We start from the raw sequence: 17,692 nt of genomic DNA, 5'->3' as shown, positions 1-17,692 counted from the left end.
TGCAAGTTGCTGTGGACAACACAAAGATGAATGGAATCTGATATAAAATAACTGGCACATGATGCATAGTACTCATTTTCATCCATCTGCAAGATCTGTTCCTTCTCTCTCTAGACAGTGTACATGGGAAGGCAAATCACAATTAGATGGCAGACTGCTTGATAAGGGGTGTTTCAATGCAAAGGCAACTGAAATCTCATAGTGTTTGATTAGCTTCATCACTCTTATATCAAGGGTGGTTTTTGCCAGTGAGACGAAAATCTACATGGATAAGAGTTACCAATGCTCATTTCTTTGAGACTTCTTTTACTAGGTCTGCACAGTCAATCAACCCTTTCTTCAGATTAACACATTTTTTCTCAGTTTTAATCAATTCTCACTGGCCTGAGAAACATCCTAACTCATTGAAGTATTTTAATTATCTTGTATGAACCATTCTGTAATTATATAATGTCTTTATAGTTTAATCCTCAGAGATTACACACATTTCTATGTTTATAGGGTACACATTACCATAATTTTCTTTTTCTGATCTTAGTAGAACCCTAGTTCAAGTTCCAAATTGGAACACTGAACAAACAAATGTAATAAATATAACAGTCCCTTTATGGCATCTCCTCCAAAAAACAAATTCCTAAAGTTTCCTTTTGTTAATTATAAAATTTTTGATGTAATGTAAATTCTGAAAATGTGTAATCACACAATCTGAGGACCATATGCTAAGGGTCAGCATAGTGGACTGGAAATGACATGGGTTTGAATTTCCCAACTCTATACTTTATAGCTATATAACCTTGGGCATTTTACCTAGTCTCTGTGAGTCTCTGTTTCCTCATCTGTTAAAAAAAATGAAGCTAATAATACCTATGTCATAGAATAGTTTTGAAGATTCATAAAACAATGCATATAATGCAAATGGTGCATAGAAGGCATTCAGTCAAGGAGTCCTTCTCTCTGTAAGCAAGCAGAGTCCAGTCCTTCTTCATCAGTCCTTTTAGAGTTAGAGTACCAAGCGGAGAGTTTTTGCCAGATGTCCTGGTGTTTGCTTATTCCGTTGCTCATTGGTGCCACCATTAGACAGAACAAGAAGCGAAATGGGAACTTTTTTCATTAATTTCAGATGTGGATTTCTGTCACTTTAATCAACAAACTGAATTTCTCAGATGATTTTCTGGGTTACTTAGTTCAACTACTAGTCCCCTTGGTCTGTAAGTAATGTTTCTACTCTACATAGATCATTTTCTATTGGACTAGACACAAAACTAAATGTTGTGCTGTCTATACAGAATAAGTCAGATTCACTATAAAGCAACCACTTAGCTGAATTTTGGAGTTACACACTCCGAATGAAAATCCAGTTTGCTGCTCTTCAGATCCATGGTCTTGTACAAATTACCTGTCTATGATCTTCAGTTTCAGGAACTGTAAAATGTGGATAATAATATTAACCTCATCAGTCTGTCAAGATGATAATTTTAAATACTTCATAACAGCCATTGAATAGTTCTCTTCCCCTGCCTTGGGTTTAGATGGAAATCTTAACACATCAATTAATTGATATCTAATGTGGATGTTATGAATGATTATTAGTGTTCCGAGAGTGCCTCCAAGGCATGGCTTTGCCTCACTTTCCTGGATCAATCACTGATTTTATTTTCATTGAGTTCCTGCCATCACCTATGACTGAGTCTCATCCAGCACTGCAAACCCCAAGAGTCAGAGCTATAAACTGTAACCATTCGACAGCTTCTGATTTCAACTCCAAGACATCTTCTAGCTCCCAAGAAGTGGACAATGCACGTGCTGGATACTGTGAATAATGGAGGCAGAGTTACAGGAAGAGTAAAAGGTAATAGTAAACATTTCCTATGTCTTCTTTCTCCCAGACTACACTGAACTGTGGTGCTAAGGTCCCTCTCAGTAGTGGCTGCAGGTTTAGAAAAAAAAAAAGTGACGTGAGGATTATCTGAACCAGGATTTTAACCCTTAAAAATATCAGGAATTGGAAAGAAGGCAGTTACAAATATGGGGAGGGACGTACTGGGGAAACAAGTCAGAAAGATTTGCCCTTCAATAAAAAAATAATAATGTTCCATGAAGAAGCTATTAGATAAAATCAACTCACAATAATTGGCATTTTTTTTCCTTCTTGATGTTTTATCCCTATGCAGATACATTCCCCCTTCCATTCAGTAGACAAAAATAAAAATAAATGCTGTGCTCTTGGCGCCTGAAAACATTATCTACTTTTCCTCCTTTTATTTCAGGAAAGAGAGCTTCCTCCTTCCAAAAACAAAGCAGAGCACTAGAAAGATAAGTTTTTCTATTGGTTAAGCATGGAAAATGGATGCTAAAACCTACACCTAAAACCATACACCTTTCTGGAGAGGAATTTAAAGAATTCACCTGGTTCATTCTCTAGCCTCTGGGTAAATTTAAGGACTTGCTCCTTGGAGCAAGAATCAGAGGAGACCAGCTGGGAAGGTTTTGATTGTTGTTGCTATTTTCTTTTAATCCCATAATAGGGACGGGGGAATTAGCCCTGCTTCTAGGTACACACGACCCATCCGAGCCATAAACGAGCCAGATTGCCCCTGGTCGCTTTAGTGGTCTTGGAAGACCTGGCACCCGGATGCCCGCCCGGGCGTCACCGACTAGGCAGCCAGAGCGGGCTGGCAAGCACCAGTCTTGCGGCTGGGTTCCTCCCTCTCCTGCATCCCTTCCTACCACGGAAACGCGCTGTCCACGCCCGCGATGCTGAATGGTCCCCGGCAGCAAAGCGGCTGGACACTACTAAAGCAGCCCAAAGCCACCGACCTGCTTACGCTCACTCGTACTTGCTCTCTGGGGTAGCCAAATGCTAGATCTCCCCCCTCACCCCCCTCTCCGCCACCCCCAGACGATTAATCTGAAGACAATCGAGGTACCAGCCCCGGCTCACAGTTGAGTGTGATAAATGCAGACACAATCTTTCGGCTCCAACTGCGGCTTTGCCGGGCTCCTGCCCCTACTTCCACCAGTCTGCCTTAAAGATCCTTTGTATAGAAAATGGTGCTGCTGGATGCTTGTTCTCTAGCTGGAGTCAGAGCGGTCAGCGGGATCGCGAGAAAAGCACACATAAGAAAAATAAAACTTCTGTAAGATAACGTGAATGAGTTCAACTTAAAGGGAAGCCTGAGAGCAGCGAGCGGAGGACCGAGCCGAGTGGAACATGCCCTCGGTTTTGCTGGGCATAGCGGGAAGCCCGAAAGCAGCGCGTTTTTCCCAGCAGCGGGTCCCGCACGGGAGGGTGCTGCCAGCACGTTTCCTGCAGCCTTCTTGGGGCGGCGAACAGTAACTTCCTAAGCTTACCTCCATCTCGCCCCGCCTTTCTTCCCCGGTTCCCCATAAGCCGGGAGGGGCCGCCCCCGGAGCGGTGCGGATGTGGGGTGCAGGGAGTGGGGACCAGAGGGGGGTACCCAGCAGTTGGTGCTGCTGCATCCCCTCCCAGCAGGCGGCCCGGGCACTGGTTCACTTCTCTCCCCCCACCCGCCCTCCACTCGCTCACCCCCCTTCCTTCCCCCTTCTCCCCTTCTATAGAGTCCCTCCCCCTCGCCATTGAAAAGGGCTGGCTCGGCACTGGCTCCTTGCAGTCGGCGAACTGTCTGGGCGGGAGGATCCGTGAGCCCGAGCAGCACGCAGCGGCCCGCGCGGCAAAGCAGAAAGCCAGCTGAACAGAGTGCGCAGAGTGGCAGTGGCAGCGACGACACAGGCGACACAGGCAGCCCAGGCAACCCGGGCGGCCCAAACAGCCTCAAAGGAAGACTTCGCGACTCAGCTGCTCCGCGGACTGCGAGCTGTGGCGGCAGAGCCCCGCTACAGCAATCGCAGTCTCCGTGGAGCTAGCGGAAGCCTTTTCTCTTTTTTACTTACCACCTCATTTCTACTCTAGTGGCTTGGACAACAAGGTAAGTTATCCGGTCCGGGTGCCAGAACAGAGTGTGGCGTGTGAAGCATGAGTCCCGCACTTACTGCTAGGCGGCTTGCGGCTGCCTGCTCTTGGGGTCTTGACTAGGACCACAGAGTGGTTTTAAGAGACGCTTCCTGTGTCCTCCCTTCCCCCTTCCCCTATCGCTTCCCCGGAGATAAGAGAAAGAGCAAACCCCGGAGGTAAGCGCAGCTAGTATATCTTTTTGGCACAGCCACCAGTCGGCTTGGCTTGGTTACTTTGCGAAAACTCTCACTTTTGTCAGAAAAGTGTCCGCGCATGAATTTCCCCGACATTGACCATGAAAAAAGGTCTTTCACTTTAACGGATACAGCCAGCTTCAGCGAAGCTGAGAAAAACTCTTAAGATTGGGGCAGGGTCTGAGAAAAGATCACACCCCGGATTCCCGGGTTAGCCAGGCGAAGCGGTCTGAGCCGAAGGGCAATGCCCTGAGGCCAGAGTCCACCTCGTGCGCGGTCTGGCCGCACTGCGCTCCCATCTCTGGGGGCTCCGGGTCTGGATCCCTGCCAGGCTGGCTCTAATCCTTGGGGGCCCGATCCTCGGCGCAGAGAGGAGAGCGCAGCGCGCCACGGAGCGCGCAGGGTCCCCCGTGCAGTTCCGCCTGATGCTTGTCTCCCAGCCCTTCCTTCCCGCCCTACTTCTGGGGCTGTGCTCAGCCAGCACCTGCTGGATGTGGAGATGGTAGGTGTGGAAAATTCTGCCTATCTTTAGAAAAAGGAAAGTCTTATAATTGCGTAGCCGGAAAACGGCATCATTTTCTCACCAAAAAAAAAAAAAAAAAAAAAGACGTTTCCAAGAGTATAGCCAAACATAAAGGGTTTGCTCTTTCTCTAAAGAAATGACTTTTAATCGCTTAGCCAAAACCCGCCTACCTATCCCATAAATAAATGACGTTGACTAAGATAGGACCGAAAAACAGTTTATGTGTCCACAAAGGAATTAATTTTTTTAAGGGCCATAAAGCAGGCCCTTTTCACGATAATGAATGCCCCTTAACAGAGGCATCGGAAAAGGTGACTTTTAAAAAGCGCGTAGCTACAAAAGGGTCTTTTCTTTACAGACTTAGAAAAGCGGAGCGGCAGTCTGACCTCGGTTGTAGACACGACTTGCATGTGCGCCCTTGGCCGCAAATTGACATCCTCCCCTTGCAAAAATAAGGGGGAGGGGTGTCACTTTCCAAGAGTATATAGCGCCAACCACTTCCCTTCCTCCCCGAAAGACTTATAGAGCTCAACTGCAAAAGGCCTCTCCGCTTCCAGAATAATTACTCCGCGCTTCACTGCTTTGGCCATCTTTGCGGTTTGGGGTGCGGGGCGCTGGGGTGAGCGTCTGGAGTGCGTGTGCGCGCGCGTCTGCGGGCGGGCCATTGAGTCTCCGAGCGGGGTGCCCTTCCAAAATGTTGGTTAGGGGGCTGGGAATCTAAACTTGCGCCACTGCGGCACACAACCGCAAAGCAAAGACTTGAGAGAAGTGGGGCGAGGACAAAAGAATAAATAAAATTAAACAGGGAGAACCAAACAAAAGCGAGTCCTTGTGTGGTAACATCCGAGCTTGGGTTTAAACCTCGCATAGGAGCCATTTCTGTGAGAAGGAAAATGTGTGGAAGAAAGTGTTTAAACATAGGGATAGGCGGTGAAGGGGGCAGGAAATATGGGGAGGAGGCGAGCGTGCTTGTGTGCTCTTAGCCCTGCAACAAGGAAACAACCTGAGGAGCGTGTGGAGAAGAATCCTGAACACTGAGCAAAGCACCGGAGAAGGTAGCGGCGCTTTGGACTAAAGCGACTCCCTCCCGTCCCATAAAATGTTAAAACAAGTGTGACTCAAAAAAGAAAAAAAAAAAAAAGGTGCTTGCGGGCACTCTCTGAACTTGGTGAAGACTAAATGGAATTCCATTCTCTATCTCCTTTGAAACAATCACGGCGGGAAATAGCCTCTGGGCTGTCCTTTCGTGGGTAGGTGGGGGGGTCATTTGAAAGCAAGTCGAAGTAATAGTATTTGTATATGTTTTCCCCTTTCTTGCCTTTGTCTGGTTCTTCGGAGGAAGCGCGGACGGTGTGCGGGCGGTTCTGACGAATGAACCCAGAGATGGACACGCTAAGATCTAAAGATACCTTCCTCCCTCCGCTAAATTAAGAATTGCCGCGCGCAGCTCACGCGGGCTGAATCTGGCTGCCACCGCGCTGCGCCTGCCAAGCGGCGAGGGAGCGCCTCCGCCAGCGAGGCCCGAGAACCTTGTTCTCAGTCGCCTTCTCACGGGCAGCCCCTCCTTCTGGCAATGATGTCAGCCCCGGAGCGGCTCGGCGCGCGGAGAGGAGGCCGAGCCTCCGGCCTGTGCGCAGCCGCCCTCGCTTCTCTCAGCCTCCTTCCCGCGCTCTCGCTCTTGGCCCCTCCTTCCCGCTCTCTAGCTCCCCAGAGGCGCGCCGAGGTGCCCGGGGTTGGGAAGGTTACTGTGGCCCGAGCCGCGGCCAGTTTTGAACCCTGGAATCTAATACAGATTTAGGGTCTTCCCGTGCTCCTTCCCTCCTTGTCCCTGTCCGTCACAACCGGCCCCCCCGCCCCCGCTCTTTCCCCTTTTCAGCTTGCACCTTTACTATTCACTGTGAATCTATTTAGCGGCATTCTAGAGGGCAAGTTCTTAAGATGAAATAATAATAGTTAGCAGTGTTAAATTTCCGCTGTTTTCTCTCCTCCCTGGGGAAGGAAGGGGGATGTAAAGACCGGCATCCTTAAAATCCTGTGGCTGTCTCTTTGCCTTCAACAGAGCAAGCTCCCTAGAAGGCAAAGAGGGTCGTCTTCCCAGTGAAATGGTGCGGTGGAGGTGTGAGACGATCGCAGGCGCTGGCTAGGGTGGAGAATCCCCTTAAGTGAAAGAAGGGACTAAAAATTGGAAGTTAAGCAAGGCTCTACGAGCTGCTGCCGCAGGGGCAAGTCACTCCTCTTTATCATAAGGCTGCTCAGTCACTTCTACAGACCAGCGCGCCAAATTGGGAAGATTCGGAAACGGGATTTTACAAGACAGAAGCCCGCTTCGGCTTTCTTTCTGACTTTGCTCTTCTTTTAAGGAGCAACCGTCTGTTTTCCCGAATTAGAGGCTAATCCGTTCCCGCTGATTGCGGACAATTTTTTCTTCAGCTCTGGGAGAAGGACCGCAGCGCGCAGCTGAAGAAGGTTGCACAGGGCAAGAGGGAGGGGACGGAGGCAGGGTGTGTGGAGGTATCTGGGCCTCGGAACTGAGTTTCCTTTCCAAGGAAGTTACCTTCAGAGAGGATCGCAACAAACTGCTTACCTACTGACTGTATTTTGGTTTGGAGGCAGGTGGGAGATTGGGGGGAAAGGGCGCAGGAGCAAAGAATTCTTCCGTTTTGTAAATCTAGGGTTTTGTTTTCTTCCCTTGGGTGGAAGTCTTCCGTTACATGATATATCAGCAAAGGCAGCAAATTTAAGGTTGCTATGCGTTTGAAATACAGGAATGGGAAGGAAACTCAGACCAAGCGTAAAAGAGCATTCATTTTTTAGAGTTCAATCATTTGCTAAGGGTTGAAAGGAGCCCCACCCAACCACCCCCCTTTTCTTTAATCTCTCTGAATGAGATTCTGATTGATGCCCAAGCAATGTTGGTTTTTGGCAGCTGGGAGCCCTGGCAGAAGGAATTGCAGTTTTCACATTATTTCTTCTCTTGGTATTCAAAACTTTATGTTCTTTGCAAGATAGAAATTCCTGATAGAGAGCTTCCAGATTGCTGGTGGCAGGCAGAAATCTGGTAAGGGATTTGGAAAGCAGAAAATTCTCCTTTTCTCTGTGCAAGCAGCCCACAACAGCCTTTAGCCAGGATTTATAAGGTTCTTGGGGAAGGGAGGGGAGACGTGAGGACAAGGAGACTTTATATAAACCACTGGCTTTAAGCTAAATTGACAAAATATGTATGGCTGCAGCGTTTTCTATTAGTGGGAAGGGGAATTGTTCAGGGGATGAAATTTTGAAATCTAATTTTCTCCAGTAATCTTACTTCACCTATTTTAAAGGAGGGTTACCTGTTTGTTTATTCACCAAAGAATCTGCAAACATTAATTAGTCACTTACTGTGCCAGACAATGTGCTAGGCTCCAGGAATACAAAAGAGAATGTGAAGAGGTAGCTCAGGCCTCTGTGAGCCAGGAGACTCTGAGGAATTTATGATACAATCTGATTAATGCTCTAATTGAACATAATGGAGGGAGGAATTAATTTTTGCTAAGAGGTTGAAAAAAGATTCATAAAGAAGGTGTCTCTGTGGCTTTGAAAAATAGGCATTCCTAGGCAGTAGCTAGCCAGGAAGTAGACCTGGAAGAGCCTGATACAGACAAAGTAAAGAAGGTTGGGCGGGGGGTGTTGATGTTCTTCTGTGCAGTTTGGAAGTTTGTGTGTATTTTGTAGGCCTAGTGCACTTTGAAGATTTTTAAAGCAGGTATGTTAAAAACTACAATAACAAAATAGGGTGAGAAAATTGGGCAGCAGGTGGCACACAATAGAAACATTTTTGTTGTTGTCTTTAAATGTGTATTTGAATAAACTAATGCATTGGAATAGAGAGTTGAGGCAAATAAGTTAAGAAGATACTGTAACATCCAGGAAAGAGGACAAATGAATCAAGAGGGCCTAAGGTAAATCAGTAGAACTAAGAAAGAATGGAACGTGATTTTGGAAAAGAGAATTTCTCTTTAGTCATAATCATCTCTACAGTTTTATCTTTAGGCTCATCTCACCTTCCCCACCCAACCTTCTAAATTCCCCATCTTCCACTATCACAGTAAACTCCTTCAGCCACTTGCAAGCACACTTATACCCACTGCATTCCATTTTCCATACACCTCCCTGCATCATCTCCGTGTCCCATATCATCTCTCCCACCCTTAGCCACTTCGACTCTTTCTCTACCAACCATTAGAGTCCCTTAATCTTGGCTTTTTCCTTCTCTTAGGCACTAGCAGCACCTCTATTCTTTTTCCTTCTCCAGTCAGTCTTGCCTCAGTGCTTCTTCCGTGCACTACCTACCTAGGTAATTTCTCCACTCATCACCATTTTACTTCTTCCTTCCCACTAGCTACCTTGGACTCTCTTCCCCTTCAGTGACCTCAAAAATGTTTTTTTTGTTTTTTGTCTTTTTTTTTAAGGAACCAAGGAACCACTATTTTAAACTTACAGATTTGTCAACTTTTCCTCACAAGATTTCTTGCTGTGTGTGTCTTTTGTTGCTTTATTTCAAACAAGATTTATAGTGGAATTCCTTGGATTTCTTATGTGTTTTTTTTGTTGTTGTTGTTATGCCTGCAAATGTCTGTTTTCCTTTGGTTACAACTAGGGATTTAAATATTGTACTTTGGGGAGTATTTTCAACTTTTCTGAATTTCTCACCACACACTCCTGAAGCTGTTTCTCTGCATCCCATTCTTTCTGGTATGTCCTCTTCCAGAGGGTCATTCTTTTTATGTTTTCAGTGAAAGTTTCTTATTTATATTCCTCCTACTTTCTGCTTTGTGGGATTGTCATAGTGGCTCAAATTTAAATATTTTGAGAGGATGTCCTCCTCAGACAGATCTCCCCCAACACACACACACACAATTTTAAGGCCTTTGTCAAAGCATGTTCATATGAACATACACAGTTACTCTGTCAATCTTCAGAGGCAAAGGGACCCTTGCTTTTTACTACATTCATAGAAAGTTATTTTTGTGTGTGTGGGAAATGGGCAATTCTCAAATTGTCCATATCTCCCCATGCACTGAGGTTGGCTCAGCATCATTGGGAATTGGGGAGGTAAGAAAGAGTATGCCATAAAAATAGATGATACATTCTTTCATCAATGACATATGTAAATTTTACCTTTGGGAAAAATTTATAAGTACATTTAATTGGATTGACTTTATAACATTCTAAATTGCATGTCATTGTCTGAGCAGAGTTCTATTATCTGAAGACTTTATTGATCATTCAGTATCCAAAATGAAGAAAACTAGGTAAAATGCCTTGGTATTCCAGACTGGCTTGCATTGCTTAAGTTAATGTAATCCTATTTGAAAAGGTGTTCTTTTTCAGTAAGTAAGGTGTTATTTTGAAGTAAGTTAAAAGTTCATCTCGAAGGCATCGTCTCAAAAATGTGGTCATCTTTTTGTTAAGAGGAAACATCAAATGACTTGTATGCCATGGTGCCTCAAGATTTATGCTCTGTTCAACATTAATTGTAAAGCACAGGTTTATCACATGGAAAAAGCTATTTTAGGGTGAAAAGTGTCTTGAGATTTGGTTACATTTGTAGAAAGACTGCATTCTCATTATCAAAAAGTAAAAATAAATTGGATGAAGAGTCTTTTTCAATTATGATTTTTGAATTAGAAGAGTGACTTGGCAGAAATCATAAATGCTCCTATTATCTTTTAGACTGTAAACATCCTTAACTGATCAAGGATTTAAACTGCCCTTTTAATGTGATGCTTAATGTGTTAAGCATCAAATCAGTATAATAAATTTTGAAACTAAGAGTGACAATGGCTATAGTTGTCATTTCCAGCCCAGATCTGAAAGAAGGATTTCTTCCACCTAATCTGTTCATCTTGTATATGTAGATTTGGGAAAACGAAAAGAAGAAAGACAAAAGAAAGGAGAGAATAAATTCTGGGAGAGGATTTTTCTCTCTTCAATAAAAACTATATTAATCTAACATATCCTTTAGCATGGCAATAAAACTAATTTCCTGATGGATTTTAAACTATATGAAAATTCATTTCTTTTTATATCTTCAAGTAATTAGAATGCAAATCAAGATTTTACTGATTTTTACAATTCATTTATTGTCATCATATGAAATGAAAACAGAACAGTAAATTTTCTGCCACCCTCTTGTTTCAATTCACTCTCCTAGTTTAATTTATACACTATCCTATATTTTATATAATTTAAAAAGTAAATATATTATTTTAGTCTCATAAAAAACTTTGAGTAGAAAAAGAAAGCATGGTTGTACCTATTTTTTCAATGGGAAAACTGAAGGTTAGACAGGTGAAACCCTATCTCTAAGGCTTTCCAGTTAGTAAGAGGGGAAGCCTATACAGGACTTTTGGTTTCCAAACCAGGGCTTTTCCCACACTCTGCCTTGCCTCTCATTTCTTTGAGTATATTTCCTAAAAGTTCTGAACGTAAAAAAAGACAAAAACAAAAAAGAATGCTTCTTGGATTAAAAACTTAAAAATTTCAAAGACAAGTATATTCAAATATATCTAAATAAATCTGTCAATTAACTATCTACGTGTGTCATATTCTCCTCCTCTTTTGAGTCTTTGTGCACTAACCCTGTAAATATTATATGATAAAATAGTAAGACTATTGAAATTTAACAGTACATGCTCATATATGCTCATACACTTCCTCTTTTATTTATAAGAATAATTCAAATTATGACCCATCATAATGACACTCCATAAAGTTTAAGTTTACTTAATGTGGCAAATATTTAGTGTTATTGCCTGATTCATTTTTCTTTTAGGACATCTATATTTTATACAAGATTTGTTTTAGAGAATATTCGACAGTCATTTATAAATGCTGATTTTCTTCTGATATACCATCTTTGAAGCAAAATATCTTTGGAAATCAGTTGTGTGTAGTTTTGTATCATATCAACCAAAGGACATTAAGCTCCCAATATGCAAATCATTTTCTATTGTCTTCAGAATTATAAACTCCTTTATCCTGTGGTTTTTGGTATGGGAAATGAGAGCAGAAGGTTTATTTAAATTGTGTGAACACAAGGTATTTTATCATTTATGTTTTATTAGTATCCAGAGGGTGATCGTGGGCAAATAACTTCATCTCCCTGGAATACAGTTTTCCCAAAAGTAAAATGAAGAAATTTTACATTATTTCAAGGCCCTTTCCAATGAAAAAAAATTATATGATGTTTTACAGAAAGCTGTACTACGTATTCTTTCCTTGTGCCTTGGCTCTGCAAGTATTTCCAGTTGCAATGCATTATTGATTCATTAACCCTCAATATCTAGAAACGTATTGCTTGTCCAGAATTGCAATACTTTAAGTGTGGTGGTTGGACTGGGTTGAGAAAGGGGGTCCTTAAAGAAATTTAAGACAGTATCTGCTTTGAGAAGCTTTCACTCTGATTGGGCAAAACCAATAAGCAAGAACAACAAAAAAGTAATATATAGTCACATTAAATTTAGCAAATATCGAGTGCCAGGTGGTACATTAGAGTATACCAAGAATGGTCCAAGTTTCATAAACTGTGGAAGTAGAAGGGACCAGAAAGATCATTTAGTCCAACCCCTTAATTTCACAGATAAGAAAACTAAAGCTCAAAGATGTGAAATGAGTGTAACAGGAGCTCATGTAAGGTATTGGGTGATAACATTATTTAATTTACTCTTCAACCTTGCCTGTTCCCTCCTTGGCTCAAATGCAGTAATAGTTTTGTACCTTATCAGATAGTTAAATATATCCAGGACTTGTTTGTTTATTTCTTTGGCTTAAGCTGAACAATTTCCCAGTCTTAGATATAGAAAATGCTATGTTTTCCACACTTTGCTTTGAATTTAGATTATTAAAAACACCTCTATTGTGCATATAATGTTATAAAACATGCAAAATGTAGTCTTGACATGAAGGCAGAGTGAATAGACTAAAGCATCGATGCATTAACGTATATAAATATTTTAACTCTTTAAAAAGGACTTGAAAAGCCCATTTACTTAAGATAGCAAGAAATGTACATAACCCAAAGGATGGTTTTGTTTTTATAAATGCATATTTACTTAAGGGCTTAAATGTACATTTTCCTGAAGATTTCAATACAATTTGGAAAAGATTTTAAGTGAATTTTCTAAACTTCAGTCTGTTTGTTGCATGATCTTATTGCTCATGTCTGGAGTTGTGTGTGTAAGGTCAGATAAAGGTAGGCAGGTAAATGTGCCAAAGCAAAGCTTAGCTTTCTCCCCTGAATAACCTTAGACTGCTCTATTTTACTTTGTGGCAGAGGAGAAGGAAGGGGGGGAAATGGAAATCAAGTAGAGAACACTGCCAGAGTGTTAGGTGACAGGGACTGGTTTTCAGTTTAGTGTGAAATATGCAACCTTTTTGAAACTGCCTAGGCTGGCTTCTCTCTCACTTCTCATATTGTATATTTGGAATACCTTAACTGTTATTTGATACTTGTTTGCTAGTTTTACCAGCATCAAAAATCTTCAAAAAAAAAACACACGGTAATACATTAAATTTTTTTTAAAAGGATTAAGAATGGGTAATAAACACACACAAAAACACACAAAGAGAATAAAACTTACATGGAGAGTTTGCTCTGTGGACCTCAGGCAGGATTTCCATTGTTTGTTCTGCTTACACCAGGAAAAAAATTGCTCAGTTTAAGACTGATATTTTAGCCTTCAGTCAGGCTCCACATTTCTTACAGCATTGCTTGTCCTGCAACTTTTCTTAGCTTATGAACTCGGTTTTAACACCCATGAGATAAAACAGTTACAATATATGCTGGCCATTTTGTGAAGTGAATGAGGGCAAAGAAGGATTATTTGAGGAAGGGATTTTGAATCCATTAAATATCATGGATTCTGAATGCCTTCAAATTGCACACAAGAGTAAACAGTTATGGGACTATAAGGCCAATGCTAAAAATATATATAGTAGTGTAGCTAAAACAGAATCTAAACACTTGAGGAAGAAATAGAGCCAATACACAACTTCTAATCAATCACCATCACTGCTGATGACTTGTTATTTTAAACTACAGTTTCTAGGAAGTTATGTTCTATTCCTGTGCTTCTCAAACTTTAATGTGCATACCATTCATCTCCGGAACCCTGTTAAAATGCGGATCCTGATTCAGTAGATTCTCGATGGGGCCTAAAATTCTGCATTTCTAACAAGTTCCCTGGGGAGGTAGATACTGCTGCCTCTCAAACCATGCTGAAAACAAAGGGTAAATTCTCAGTCTCCTAAACAAGCATGGAAAAGGTGAAGTAAGCAAAAGGTAACAGATTTTTTTAAAAGATTCAATGTAGCTGTTTTGCAAAGTATGGAATATTTAAAAATTAAAAATGATATGCAATTATTACATTTGGGTATTAAAACTGACCTTAACGTAGATAAGATCTGTAACTAGATCAGCTGAAACTGTAGTTCAGAATAAAGAAAGTTGCTTGCTCATTGTGTAGTCAAATCTATTTTATAAGGACTATGTACATACATTTATTCCATTCCAAAAAGAAAACCGTTGACCACACAGTGTCAGTAGGTTGCCAATATTTTAAAAACTTTTCCAAAGAGATCCCCAAATTCTGAGTTTAATATGGTATAGATCTTTGAAGATATACATTTGTGACATATTGAAAATGAACATAGTTAATTATTCAGATAACAGAGTAAAATAAACAATTAAATTTTCATTTACCTAACTTAAAGACATTATTTTTATTTTGTTTTTAGTGTCTAACATTTTTCAGGGTAACAACAACAACAACAACAACAAAAGAGACTTGGTAATTTTATATTTGCTATCCCCTAAAATTCCCTTCAAAGCAGGAACAAATGGTAAATTAGACATTTGGTAAATTAGACACGGTGCCTAGCTACTTTCTTCACACCTAGATTTTTATCATAGACTGCAGCAGAATAGCCATTTAATCTGAGTGAACTTTCATTCACAATCCGTTTAGGAAATCTTCATAGTTCCCTCTCTTCATGTGCAGTACATCTTGGTATGGAACCAGTGTCAAATTAAAACAGATAACATTGAATGCAGCTATTGAGATAAGTCAAGTTGTAAGCATTTAAACTGTGTTTGTTAGGAGCCACAATTGTGGTTCTGGCAGGGTTAGGGAAACAACTGAAAAAGTTGTCACTTCAAAGCTGGGATTCATGTGTTAATTGTGGTGTTGGGATTCAGCAGCTACCGCCTTCTCAATGAAACTGTATTAGTCTTTTCTAAGCTCTGATACTCTAATAGCAACAGCAGAGCCTGTTTGGTGGCAAGTTGAGGATCCCAGTGAACTAAAGGGCCAATTGGATTAAAATGTTTTTTGTAAGTGTTAAATGAACTTGGGTGCTTGCCAAAATTGCCTTGGATTTCATTACTCTTAACATTATTTAATAATGTTAAGCATAGACTGTTTCCATGTGCCTGAGGAAGTATGTATAGCAAGCAAAATATCATATATCTTTTTTTAAGGGGGAAACTCCAAAATATACAAAGAGGAAAATAAATACAAAAAACAGAACAACAACAACAACAAAAACAGATAAAAAATAACAGCCTCTTCGAATTGTATTTTCAAAGGTTAGAGATGGAAACTTGCTCTACAGAAACTCACTCTATGAAAATATGTTGGTCAAGACTTGAGACAGAGTGAGAAAAAAATTGAGTTAATTTACAATGGCACTAAAACTCAAAAATTATATAGAATTGAATATGATAAACACCAGACTATTTCAGGATCATAACAACTGGAAGAAAAAATATGAGATAATTTCTTGGACTAATCTAACAAATATTAGAAATGCTAAAAATATTAAACAGTGTTGTGAATTAGAGTAATCAAATCCGGCTGTATAACTTTAGGTCAGTTCTCCTTTTTCCTGATTAGAGGCAATATGGATAAATCGTGATAGAATGAGATTTTTTAGTTAGAGGAAAATATTGTTTAACTGGATGAAATTTTAATTGTAAGTCATATAATTTTAGTAAAGATTTAAAATAGGTGTCAGTGAAGACTGACCACAATCAGCCAGTAGATAATATCATATAATGTACATTAAATGTTGAAGTACTTATAATTACTAATAATATGGTAGGATTGCAAAAATTAGTAATAGCATAGTAAGGAGATGGGTTGATTATATTCACTAGAAAAAAATTAGAATTTCAAGTTAAGGTTAGGTTCTGGGATAGAGATCCACAACTCAAGGAAGTATCATCTTTCAAAGAAATAGAAGACATTCTGAGAACATAATGTTTAATATTTCCTTTGAAAATGTCACTACACTTTATATCTCCTTTATATTATCACTAATTATAGCAACTACATCACTTAAGAACATGCTTTGCCAGTAACTGAAACAGCTGAGTTTTCAGGGAAAAAAACTAATAATTTACAAAAAAAAAAGAAAGCACAAAGTAGATTCATCATGAGTCTTTGCATTAAATCTAAAGAAATTACCTGAAATAGCACCTCTTAGTAAGTATGAAAGGCACCACTATCAGGTTTTTAACTATGTGAATGATTACATTATCATTTTAAAATTGTTTTCTTTGCACTTTAGGATTTTACAGATTTTATCTCAGCTGAATCTCACAACAGTCCTGTGAAACATGTACTGGACCATTTTGACATATGAGGAAAGTTACATAAAGTTTTTTTTTTTTTTACCTTAAGTTCACATACCTATTGAATGTCAAAGACAGCATGATCCCGGAAACAATATTCATTCCATCAGCCAGTTCGTGTACTAAAATTTTAAGTTCAAATATGTTTAAGGCTATATCAAAGGAACAATTAACAATGTATTTATTATGTTTAATCTTTTAGGAGTTCTGAATTTGTATTAGAAGGTCATGGTGAGCACTCATTGAATTTTATTCAGCACAATTTGGATAATATCACTGGCCTTAGGAATTTCAAACATATAAATATGCAATGACACAATAGTCATAGTGGGCTGGGAAATAAGGATGTGATAATATTGAACAAGAGAAGAGTACTAGGATGGATAAATCTGATAAGGCTTTTTAAGAAAAAAATGGGGATTTGGTTCCAATTTAAAATAGGTTCAGACACAAAAGCCAAGTTCCTAAGAGTTTTCTTTCTCTGTGAAGATAAAAATATTTGTGAGAATAGCTCTGGAAGGAGAGTATTTGGAAGAAAAAATGGAAAATCTATTACTGCTATGGCTTGGCTTAGATATAGAATGTTAAATCATAAACTAAGGTGTATTGCTCTAAGTCCTGGCAATCCTTGTAAGATGGAACTTTGGGAGGTTTCAGGTTTCTCATTTTATTTGAATTACATTCAAGCATTTCTATAATATAGATTTTTGTAATAGTAATTATGTGGGGTGAATAGTTTTACCCACTGGGAGATCACACTTCGTTTTCCCTTGGAAGAACTAGATTATTAGAAGGTATTACAAAAATATCTTTTGTTGTCAGAGAAGCAAACCCTGTTTAGTCTCTTTAATGAATCTCATGAGATAATTAGTAGACTTAAAAGTATAAACGATGACACATATTCTGCCAAAGTGCTACTGAATATAAAAGATAAACACTATCTTTATTGTAATGTTTCCTTAAAAACTACAGTTCATTTACATTAAATTGATATTTGTTGGTGAATTTCTCCTGACAAAAGACTTCACATATAATCGTTTAACACTCCAAACAACCCTGTGAGTTAGGTGGTGCAGACATTTTTATCCTCCTTGTCTTTCTTTTTTCTTTTCAAATGAAGAAGCAATGTAGTCCAGAATTAGCTAAATGGCTTACCTAAGGCCACCAAATTAGGAGTAACTTCAAATTCCATGAGCTTTTCACTATGCTAAATAGGTTGGGTCACTGGTTGTAGGTAACTTATCCTGGGAATTATGCAATGATTTAAAATTTTTAATAAAGGAAGGAAGAGAAAGGAGATATTTCTTAGATATGGGCTCTGGGTTAGG

At 40.1% G+C, this 17,692-nt stretch overlaps 1 protein-coding gene across 1 annotated transcript in view; it reads left to right on the top strand.

The window, feature by feature from the left end:
* Positions 1 to 3,697: 3,697 nt before the first annotated feature.
* The window catches only part of PCDH11X (protocadherin 11 X-linked), a 754,051-nt gene continuing 740,056 nt past the window's right edge, over positions 3,698 to 17,692 (top strand). Inside the window, exon 1 of the mRNA XM_057718183.1 lies at positions 3,698 to 3,947. The gene's annotated coding sequence lies outside the window, so the exon portion shown is untranslated. The remainder of the gene's footprint in view (positions 3,948 to 17,692) is intronic.

This window comes from Hippopotamus amphibius, chromosome X, assembly GCF_030028045.1.
Source record: "Hippopotamus amphibius kiboko isolate mHipAmp2 chromosome X, mHipAmp2.hap2, whole genome shotgun sequence".
NCBI classification, from domain to species: Eukaryota; Metazoa; Chordata; class Mammalia; order Artiodactyla; family Hippopotamidae; genus Hippopotamus; species Hippopotamus amphibius.
The sequence above is the reverse complement of the archived record's forward strand: the minus strand, read 5'-3'. Positions and strand labels throughout refer to the sequence as shown.